This window comes from Macrotis lagotis, chromosome 2 (assembly GCF_037893015.1).
Source record: "Macrotis lagotis isolate mMagLag1 chromosome 2, bilby.v1.9.chrom.fasta, whole genome shotgun sequence".
Classification (NCBI taxonomy): Eukaryota; Metazoa; Chordata; class Mammalia; order Peramelemorphia; family Peramelidae; genus Macrotis; species Macrotis lagotis.
The window spans coordinates 185114790-185126630 of NC_133659.1; positions in this window are offsets into that span (position 1 = coordinate 185114790).

An 11841-nucleotide genomic window follows, 5' to 3' on the forward strand; every position below is an offset into this window, starting at 1 on the left:
TCAGCTTCAGATACTTACTAGTTGTGTGACCAGGGTCACTAACCTCAATTGCCTCTCCAAAAAGCGAGGGTTTATTATTGGTTACTACTTTCTTTGATTTACTCATCTTCTCAGCATTAGTTTCTGAACTAGGGTTCTGTGATAGGAACAAATTCCACCACTAGTGGGTGAAGTGATTGATCCTACATTGGTCATGCCCTGGTTTCCTTGAATTTCTGCACTGACTGGCATTTCCTGGTCTTACCCTGGATTTGAAGTTCACAAGAAGAGATAGTCTCATGCTACAGCACCATAATGGTCACTGCCATCTGTGAGTTTCCCCAGCTCTTCCAAGTTTCAGCCTCCCTACCACCACCACCACCAAGACTTTCTGACTTAAGTGAGACTTTTTCTGAGGAGACCTTCATTCTCTCTCTAGTTGTATTTGGCTTTGTCAAAGTACTGGGTGGGGGGGGAGTGAGTGTTAAGGGGAGTTTTCCTATTGTGCTTGGTTTCTTAGTTCAGTTTTTGTGCACTTATGGGTAGAAGCAGCCATTTTTTATAGCTTCTCATCAGATTTCCTGATCATTATTTGATCTAGTATAAATTTTTACTATTTTTGCTAGAATGGTCCTGTGGGAACAGGACAGTCTATCTTCCACTCAAGCAGCCACCTGTTCAGAAGAGATCATTGGGAACTTTGGAGAAGGCAGTTTCAGTTGAAAAATGTTGAAAACCACATTGCTGAAAGTTTAGGAGAGATCAAGAAGGGAACAAGCGGGCTGCTAGGTGGCGCAGTGGATAGAGCACCGGCCTTGGAGTCAGGAGTACCTGAGTTCAAATCCAACCTCAGACATTTAATAATTACCTAGCCATGTGGCCTTGGGCAAGTCACTTGTCTTGAAAAATCTAAAAAAAAAAACAAGGAAACAAGTGGAGTTATTCATTATAGATCACTTTCTCAATGAAATTAGCCATGACAGGAAGGAGTTCTAATAGGTTTATATCTATCAGGAATGATAGGTACAAGTAAGGTTTTATATTTTAGGGGGTTTTTTAAGGATGGAGAAAACATGGTAAAGTTTAAGAAAAGGTCAATAAAGGGCAGTTAGGTGGCACAGTGAATAGAGTGCTGGCCCTGGAGTCAGGAGGGCCTGAGTTCAAATCCAACCTCAGACACTTAAATTACCTAACTGCGTGACCTTCAGCAAGTCACTTAACCCCATTGCCTTGCCAAAAAGAAAAAGAAAAGAAAAGAAAAGGCCAATAGATAGGAGAGATTGAAGATAAAAAAAAAAGAGAGAGTGGAAATTATAATTGGGGAGATTTGCTTGAGAAGTGGGAAAGGAGGGGATCAAAAGGATGCATGACCAAGATGAGAGCTAGCTTTCTATCTGAGACAAAGATGAAGGAGGAGATGATGGAGAAAGATGTCTGAGTGATATGAAAGGAAGAGATGGAGGGTGAAGGCAAATTTTCCATGAATGGTATCAGTTTTTTCAGTGAGGCATGAGTTTCAAATCCTCAACTGAGAACAACTGCAGAGGGTGAAGAAGGGATGAGAATGTTTAATAATCATGGTGGTTGTCCTTTATTAAGGAGAAACAGAATGTTTACCTAGCCATAATGGAGAATCTCGATGGCACAGTGGATAGAATGCCAGATCTAGAGTCAGAAAGACTTATCTTCTTGAGTTCTAATTTGGTCACTTACTAGTTATGTGGCCCTAGGCAAGTTACTTAAGCCTGTTTGCCTCAGTTGCCTCATCTGTAAGATGAATTGAGAAGGAAACAGAAAACCACCCCAGTATCTTTGCTAAGAAAACCCCAAATGGAGTCAAGAAGAATCAGACACAAATGAACAACTAGCTGTAATAAGGGCACCATTGAGACTAAAGTGGACTCAGCTTGGTTTCATGATTGTCTCCAGCAAAGATATGACTGGAGAGATCAAGGAGGGAAAATGTACAGAATGAAGATGGTTCATCAGTGGATTGAGGTAGGAAAGACTGTAACCAGTGCAGGAAGAATAACTTAGAAATAACTGAGGGGCATAAGAAGTGAAGGTCATAGTGAAGATAAAGAACATGGTTAGAGGTGCTAAGGCATTGGCAAACATAAACTGATAAAAGAATTTCAGAGTGCATGAACATGGAAGTGGAACACTTATGGAGCCTGGCAGATCAAAAGTATGGCCATCTTTCTGTGTAGCTAAGGTGGAATGGAGGAATAGATCATGGGAATTATATAAATTGAAGAAAAGAGAAATTAGAGAGGAAGGAAAAAAGAAAGGAAAGGGAAAGGAGGGAAAGAGGGAAGTAAGTAGGAAGAGAGAGGAAGGGAGAAGGGGAAGAAGGAAGGAAGGAAGGAAATATTTTGGGGGTTAATAGTTAAACTAATAAAATCTGGATTGAGTGATAAATTTGGATGGTGAAAATCTCAGGGCATCTGAGGTTGCATAATGAGATGATCAAGGATGGGTCTGAAAAATGACAGTGGAAGAAAGGAATATTCTGACTTGCTACTATGACTGGTTAGTCTAGGGAAGTGAAAAATGCAGCCAAGGAAAGTGGTGCAATCAGAAAGTAGCTATGTCTAATGGGGTTATAGAAGACAAAATGAATAACAGAAAGAACAGTTTATAAAGAAAGGAATTTTTTTTTTAGGATTTTTGCAAGGCAAATGGGGTTAGGTGGCTTGCCCAAGGCCACACAGCTAGGTAATTATTAAGTGTCTGAGGCCTGATTTGAACTCAGGTACTCCTGACTCCAGGGCTTGTGCTCTATCCACTGTACCACCTAGCCACCCCAAGAAAGGAATTTCTTGAAGTTAAAGCACAAGTCCTGGAGTCAGAAAGACCGGAGTTCAAATTTGGCCTCAGACACTTAACAATTGTGTGATCCTGAGTTAGTCACTTTAGGGAAAAGATTGCCTTTGGGGAAAAGAAAAAAAAAAGACAGACCATGTATAGACATTCCAGAGGATCCTGTGGAAGAGGAGGGCAGATCTGAGGTGGGATATTGGAGCATCAAGGTTGAAGTGTCTAGGCCTAAGGAACAGAATATGGATATTGGCTACTGAAGGTTGAGAGTCACTGGGATGGGATGAATATAAGAGAATAGGAAAAAGCTTACAATTGAATCATAAGTCCCAAGCAGAGTATCAGTAATCTGAAAGAAATTAGTTGAGGTAAATATAATATTAGCCTGTTGGAAGTCCTTCCTTGAAGAACAGAAAATGTCCAAAAGAGGCAAGCAGGAATGGTGAAGAGGCCTGAGTTCGGGACATGTGAAGATGAAGCTGGGAACATTTAGAATAAAGTCATCAAGATATAGTGAATAAAGGAAAACCTGAGTTCAAATCCTATCTCAGATAGTGTGATCCTAAGCAAGTCACACTAATCTTTAGATTTTTACTTTCTAACCACTTCACAACTCACCAGCAAGGACTACTTAACCCTTTTATCCCCCAAGAATTTTCCCTCTCCCTTTCCAATTCTGCAACTCTAATCAATCATGTCATCACTCCAGAAATGGGTATGTCAAGATAACCCCCTAAGGTTATACTCACCACTTTCCAGGACACCACTACCCCACAGGTTATATTGTTCATTTTTTCTAACTCTTCATAATTCCATTTGGAATTTTCTTGGCAAAGATACCGGATTAGTTGGCCATTTCCTTCTTCTGCCCATTTTACAGATGAGGAAACTGAGGTAAACAAGTTAAGTGACTTGCCCAGGGTCACAAAGCTGGTTTAGTTCTGAGGCCTTCCTAACTTCAGTCCTGGCACTTTATCTACTGTGCCAGCTAACTGCTATTGTTGGTCCATTGTTTTCAACTCTTATTTGATGCTTTCTTGGCAAAGATACTGGAGTGGTTGGCCATTTCCTTTTCCATTATGTTAGGAAGATCACTTTAATAGGTGAATGGAATATGCACAAAACTGGAGAAAGACTTGAGATAGGAAGAACAACCTGTACATTATTTCAATAGTTCAGGTATGAATTAATAAGGGATGTGGTAAAGTGATATCCAGGATCTCATGAGTTCTATTAGCTTTACTCAGTGAAATTTATTATTCAGAATTTTTAACTGTTATTCTAATTGGAAGTCCTTTACCTCTTATTTTTGTGCCATGGATTCTTTTGGCAATTGAGTGAAGTTTATGAACCCCTTTTTAGAATAATGTCTTTAAGTATATTAAATAAAATCCCATGATTACCCTATGGCAAGTAGGTGACACAAAAGATAGAATGCCAGGCCTAGAGTCAGGAGGACATGAGTTCAAATCCAACCTCGGGCACTTACTGTGTGACCTTGAGCAAGTCACTTCACTCTGCCTGTTTCCTCAACTGTCAAATGAGCTAGAGAAGGAAATGATAAACCACTCCATCTTTGCTAAGAAAATTCCCCAAAATGTACTCCTGAAGAGTTGGAAATGAATGAACAACAGCACAATTATTACATTTATTTTTATTTTATTTTACAACTTTTTCCCCAATATCGCTTCCTTCTCCCCCACCTCCCACAGAAGGCAGTCTGATAGTCTTTACCTTGTTTCCATTGACAATTATTACAAAGAAACCAAATATACTGAAATACAATTACCAAATCCTTTTATACCAGTTCACAGGTGTCAAGTAAGAATCCCTGAGTTAAGGGTTCAATTCTTATTTGACCCTTTCTGCTTCTTCCTTCAGCTCAAATGAAGTTGTTTTTCTTAGCTCTTCAAATTGTCCCAGTGGAAAAAAACCTGGTTTCTCCAGGTTCTCTCATAACATCCAGAACCAGCACTCAAGAAATGTGTTTGAACTCCTCACTTTCTTATTTTCTTTGGTACACAAGCCTAGGCTCAGGTAAATCCTTCCACCCCCACCTCCATCTTACACTTTCCTGTCTTTCTAAGCATCTTCTTTTCCCTGTTTCATCTACTTGTCACCAAATAGTTTCCTTCTCCTTCATCTCAGTATTTTGCATCTTCCAGCTCCCTGGATTGGAGGTCAGGTTCTTTTGTCTCCTCAGTACCAACATTAGCATATCTAAAGCCTATTTCTACATTTTATAACAGTCCACAGAGGAACCTGTCTCCATCCAACCCATGTATATTGAAGTGGGGGTTGGGTATTGGAGTAAAAAAGAGAGATAGGTTCATTTCTTCACATCTTGCTAAATTTCTGTGAGCCCCCACAACAGATGAGTGTGTCCCAGAGTAGCTGTCATTATCATCAGAATTTTCTTGTAACTTTCAAATTTCAAAAAACTAAGGCCCTCCTAGGTACTGGGTACTAGGTGGAGCAATGAAAACACAAAAACAAAAACAAAATTGTCCTGGCCTTTAAGAATCTTGCATTCTCCTTCGGAGGAGGTGCAACAAGCATCTATTAAGTCAATTAGTCAATCAATCCATTTATAAACATTTATTAAGCATCTACTAAGTATCATGCAGGCAACTAGATGGTATAGTGAATGGAACAGTCAAGAGTCAGGAAGACCTGAGTTCAAATTTGGTTTCAGAGACTTATTAGTTGTGCAACCCTGGGCACTTAACCTGGTTTGCCTCAATTTCCTCATCTATAAAATGAGTTGGAAAAGGAAAAGACAAATCATTCCAGTATCCTTGCCAAAAAAAAAAAAAAAAAAAAAACAGCAAAATGGGGTCATGAAGAGTTGAACAGGACTGAACAACAACAAAAAATATCAGGCACTGCCAAACACTGCAAAAAAAAAAGAGAGAGACAAAAAAACAGTCCCTGTCCTTAAAAAGCATTCAGTCTACTAGGGGGAAGAAAATATGCAAACAAGCATATACAAAACATGCTATGTGCAGAATAAATATGAAATAATTAATAAAGGAAAGGCATCAGAATTAAGGAGTTAAGGAAATGGCAAACCATTCCAGTATCTTTACTAAGGAAACCCCCCCCAAAAAAATGGGTTCTTGAAGAATCATGACTGAAGGGAATGAACAACAAAATGATTACAAAGAAAACCAAGTATACTGAAATACAGTTATCAAAAGAAGTTGGGACTTCCTTTATTTTATTTTATTTTATTAGGTTTTTGCAAGGCAATGGGGTTAAGTGGCTTGCCCAAGGCCACACAGCTAGGTAATTAGGTAATTATTAAGTGTCTGAGACTGGATTTGAACTCAGGTACTCCTAGGCAAGTGCTTTATCCACTTCGCCACCCAGCCGCCGCACCACCCCCCCCACTTCCTTTAAAGGAGATTAGTAATCAGTTGAGAAAGGAGAGTGGTCCAGCATGGGAGAGAGCCAGAGAAAATTCTTGAAGTTCAGAGATTGAGTGTCTTTTTCATGGGACTATAAAAAAACCAAAATCACCAGATCAAAAAGTATGTGCTGAGGAATAAGTTGTAAGTATGGGAGAGCAGTTAAGGTGGGAAGACTGGAAAGTTAAGAGAGGGTTAGATCATGAAGGGTTTTGAATGCCAAATAGAGCATTTTTTTATTTGTTCCTACAGACAACAGGAAGCCATCGGAATTCATTGAGTAGGGAGATGATATGATCAGACCTTAATTTTAGGAAAATCACTTTAGTGACTGAATGGAGAATTATTGGAGCAGGGAGAGAGAGAAGCAGGCAGACCCACAGAACTATTACAATTATAAGACCTGAGGTGATGAGGGCTTTCACTAGTGACAATGACAAAGGGCTTTCCTGTGACAATGTCAAAGGAAAGAAGGTGCATTCAAAGATATGTTTCAAAGGTGAAATCAATGGGCCTTGACAATAACCTGGATATAGGAAAGGAGAGATAGTGTGGAGTCCTGGATGACTCCTAAGTAATGAGCTTGAGAGACTGAGAGGATGGTGTTACCCTCTATGGTAAAAGGGAAGGTAGGGGGTTGAAGGTGGAAGAGGAAAAAAGATAAAGAGTTTTGTTTTGGATGAGTGGTATTTGAAAAGTCTATTAGACAGACAGACAGTTGGAGATGAGACAGCAGCAGACCTCCAAACTAGGGCAGAAAATGTAGATTGGAGGTCTTCAGACATCCAAATTAGGGCAGAAAAGGTAGATTTGAGAATCATCAGCATAAAAATGGTAATTAAATCCTTGGAAGCTGGTGAAATAACCTCCCTTTATAAAGGGAGAAGAGAGAAGAAGTGTCCAGGTCAGAACCCTGAGGGGGCTCCTGCGGGCAGGATCCTGGACCAAAGCCAGCAAAGGAGGAATGAAATCAATCAGAGAGGTAGGAGAAAGTTGTAAGAGAGGGATATCTCCAAAACCCAGAAACAAGAGTGTCAAGAAGAGGGTGATCAATAGTGTCAAAGGTTACAGAGAGGTTGAGGAGGACTAAGAAAAGATCATTCGATTTGGCAGCTAAGAGATCAGTAGTAACCTTAGAGTGAAAACAGAGAAAATGGAAGCACTTATTGTAGATGGCCTTTTCAAGTTTAGCTACAAAGGGCAGAAGAGATAAAGAACAAAACTTAGCAAGGATGGAAGGATCAAATGAGAACTTTTTTTTTTCAGGATAGTGGAAACAGGTATTTTGGCAGGAAGTAGGAATTGAGCCAGTAGAGGAGAGATTGAAAATAAATGAGAAGAGGGGTGGCTAGGTGGCGTAATGGATAAAGCACCAGCCCTGGAGTCAGGAGTACCTGAGTTCAAATCCAGTCTCAGACACTTAATAATTACCTAATTACCCAGCTGTGTGGCCTTGGGCAAGCCACTTAACCCCATTTGCCTTGCAAAAAACAAACAAATAAATAAATAGATGAATGAATAGATACATAGATAAGCAAATAAATAAATAAATAAGAGTAGGGCAATCTTTGGGATGAGATGGGATGGAATAGGATCACTTGAACAGGTATAGGAGTTAGCTTTGGTAAGGAGTAATGCCTCTTCATCATGTGAGACAGTGGTGAAGGAAGAGATAGTGACAGAAGCATTTGAGTGATAGGAGATGAGAAAGCGAGAAGAAGCAACTGGCTTCAATTTTTATCTGTAATATATGAATTTCTTAGCTAAGAAAGCTGGGGGGTGGCAGCCATAGAAGATTTGAGGAGGGATGAGAAAATTTGGAAGAGCAATTGTGGACAGTGGGAAAATGAGTTGATAGGGAATAAGAAGATAACCTATCAGCAGTGAAGGACCAATTGGGGTTATCTAGCATATCCCCTCCCCTCCCCTTCCCTTCATTTTGAAGAGGACCAATGACATCACAGATGATAGATTTAAGTGAGGCAGTTTTACAAAGTCCTCAGCCTCATTCTCTCTCCTAGGGTCATTAAAATCCAGGGGCAATACAAAAGTCTGTACAACTGACAATGACCCAGGATACAGTGGACCTTCTATGTCTGACCAAGCTCTAGTCTAAGTATCCCACATTGCCTGCTTCAACCATCTCCATGGCTGCTGGATCAGATTGTTCTCATCTACCCATTTAGTTTTGGGGAGGAAGGAATCTTCACATGCTTGGAGTGGCCATCCTTCTAACTCACTGGCAGGTCAACAGGTAACTGTCTACCAAGACAGCATACTATAATTTCTTGGAAACCCAGGTGAGAGTTGAGTGTCAGGTAAATACTAAAGGTAGATGAGCAGCCCTGAAAAGGACTCAGCAAGCCCTCATAGCAGAGGTGCTAGCCCCCCTAGAATGCTCCATACATTCCATTATTTGTAGTAGACCCAGTCAAAAGGTCCAGTGATTTTCTCCACCATTGTTCAAGTGGTGGAAATGATCCAAGATGAGTGTAGGGTTGTTCAGATTCACAAAGGAGTCGAAAAGGAAAGAAGAAAAGTATAATTAGTGTAAGGGGGATGACCTGGCAGAAAATTGTAGAACCAAGAGACTGGAAGTCATGATGAGAATGGAGAATAAAATTATGTGAAGGAAGACAGAGGGAAAGACAATAGATTATGGCATGCCAAGGGAATTTCAGAATCCTTGAACATGGAGGTAGTACATTTGTGAGTGATGGCAAGATGAACAGCATGAACATCTTTGTGTGTGGCTGAAATGGGATGCAAAAGTAGCTCATGGGAAGTAGTAAATTGAGGAACTAAGTAGTTAGGATGTTAGGGGGGAGAAACAATATGCTGAAGTCTGGCAGGAAAGCAGAATTTGGGGAGGAAAGAAAAACTGCAAGCAAGGCATTCAATTCCTTAAGGAAGAAAAGGAAGTGACATTAAGGGGTCTATAAAAAATAGCCACCAGGATTTTGATTGGGTGATAGATGTGAATAGCATGAACCTCAAAGGAAGAGAAGTTACTGAGTAATGGGGGAATGGGGGAAACCTGAAAATGTTAAATGCTTATCTTGAGTCACACACTGTGCTCAATCCCTACACATACAATTTTAAGGAAAGAATACCTTTAGCAAGACCTGAAAGTTTGGTCTCTCTGCTGGGAGGGAAATGAAGCATGAGGAGTCTGAGCCTCTTCCCAAAATGGAGGATAACAACTAACATGGTAATAGGTAAGAAGAAACAAGGTATTTTGAGGAGAAAGAAAGCAGCCAGGGAATCATGAAAGGATTTGAGGAGGTCCTGCACCTGAGCTGAGCCTGGCAGGAAGCCAAGTAAGGATTGAAGGTGAAGAGGCAAGGAAGGGGACAGAGTGTGCAAAAAGGCATAGCGGTAATTGGAGTCTGGGAACAGCAATAGTCAATTTAGCTGAAAATTTTGGTGTGAAAGGGAATAATGTCATTATATTGTTGTAAAGATATAAAATATCTTTATATTTACAGATATAAAAATAAAAAATGTGATCATCATATTCTGCTTTGTGCTATAGATTTGTGTTGGTATTTTTGTTCCTCTTTGAAACTGCAAAATGGAGTATAACTGGTCTTGGATGCAGGAGATCTAGGTTCAAATCCCAGCAAAGGCATTTCTTATGTAAATTAAGATAAATTGCTTAACTTCTCTGAATCTCAGTTTCCTCATCCATAAAATGTGTACAAAAAAGCATACAGGAGCTACTTAATAGTGAACATTCTACCTGCTGCTCTAGGAGTTCATTCATAAAGGGCTTCACGTAAGGGAAAGTCGCCAAGCAGGGCCTGGTGGGTTCGCAGCTATGCTTATCAACAGATTCAGTTTCTCCCTTCATTGAAGAAATGAAGGCTATAGATATGGAATATTGCCTGTTCTGTTAGACACCATAGTTTTGTGGGCTTACTAAAGTGCTTTTCTTTTCTTCTTATAAATCCTTGTTGCAAGGGTTGATTGGCTAGGCGGGGGGTAGAATTTCAGATGAATATGATATAAAAAAATGAATGTGATATGACAACAAAGGGTTCCACTAAAAATGAAATGTATTTTAAAAACTTTAAAATGTTATGTAATTATAAACTCTGCTAGACTTTATGGTTGGGAGTGAAAGGGGAATGGTTTCACAAGGAGAGCAATTGTATGAATTCAGAAGTTCTGGATAAAGGGTCCCTAACTGACACTTACCAAGATGCATGTCTATAAACTAGTTAGTGAGGATTATATTTGCAATCCTACAGAATTCTAAGGAAGGAAAATGCACTGTAAACCTTAAAGTGTTTATAAATATTCTTCATCTTTGTTCTCTTCCTGGTCCCTTCTCTATTCCCCTGTATAAGTTTCATCTTTAATACTTTTAAAAAATTGCTAAATTTTAATCTCTTGCTTATGCCCAAATATCTCTGCTTTCCAAATAGAATGAGTACTTAAGAAAGACCTCAATCCCAATCCAAATCCCTTTGGTCCTCTAAATATTTTATGGCAGGGAGACGAATAAATGTTCCTCTTAAAACTCATAGGCTCTGGAAAGACTTGCATGAACTGATGCTGAGTGAGATGAGCAGAACCAGAAAAACATTGTATATCCTAACAGCAACATGAGGGTGATGATCAACTCTGATGGACTTGCTCATCCCTTCAGTGCAACAACCAGGGACAATTTTGGGTTATGTGAAATGGAGAATACCATCTGTATCCAGAGAAAAAAGTATGGACTTTGAACAAAGACCAAAGTCTATTACCATCAAATTAGGGGGGGAAAAGTGTTATATTATTATGTAATTTTACTATCTCATACTTTATTTTTCGTCCTTAAGGATATGATTTCTCTGTCATCACACTCAACTGAGATCAATATATAACATGGAACCAATGTGAACACTAACAGAATGCCTTCTGTGGGGGATGGGGGGATGGAAGCAAGAATGGGGGGAAAATTGTAAAACTCAAAATAAATAAAATCTTTCTTTTAAAAAAGAACAACTCCTAGGCTCCAGAGGTTGGATGGTGATGATGTCAGAAGGCAAGTGAAAAAAAGTAGCATTATCTCTACAGGAGAAAGCCTACTAGTCTCCAACCTACTAGTTTCCCCTCCTTTTCCAGCAAACCTTCCATCCACAGCCAGAGACAGGGTTAGGAATGGTTTCCCCTTCTCTTCTACCCTACTTTTCATTCACAGCCAGACAGGTAAGAATTCCCCATCCCCCACTTTGGGAAAATTGGATAGGCAACAGCTTCAGGAGAACACACTTGCTTTCAAGGGAGTCAGATACTTCTGCTGAAAGCAAACATAGAAAATCAGAAGAGCAAGGAGAGGGGCCCCTGCCTGGAATCTGGCATGGGATACTTGGGGTTTGCCCCGCAGTCCCCAAAACAGGCAAAGTCCATCTCCACCCCACCCTATCTTCCATCTCCTCCTTCCTTCCACCTACCACGTCATCTTTATGGGTTGGGTCCACCCAGCCCAAATCCTCGAATTTACTTGGACTCCCCACCCTTTCCAGGAAGGGAGATGGCATTGTTATTGTGTCTCTTCAAAGCAAAAGTAGTCCGGGTGGCACCACTGTTGTCTGCCCACTCTCCATTTTCCAGGACTAGCGACCCCGACCTTACCCACCCT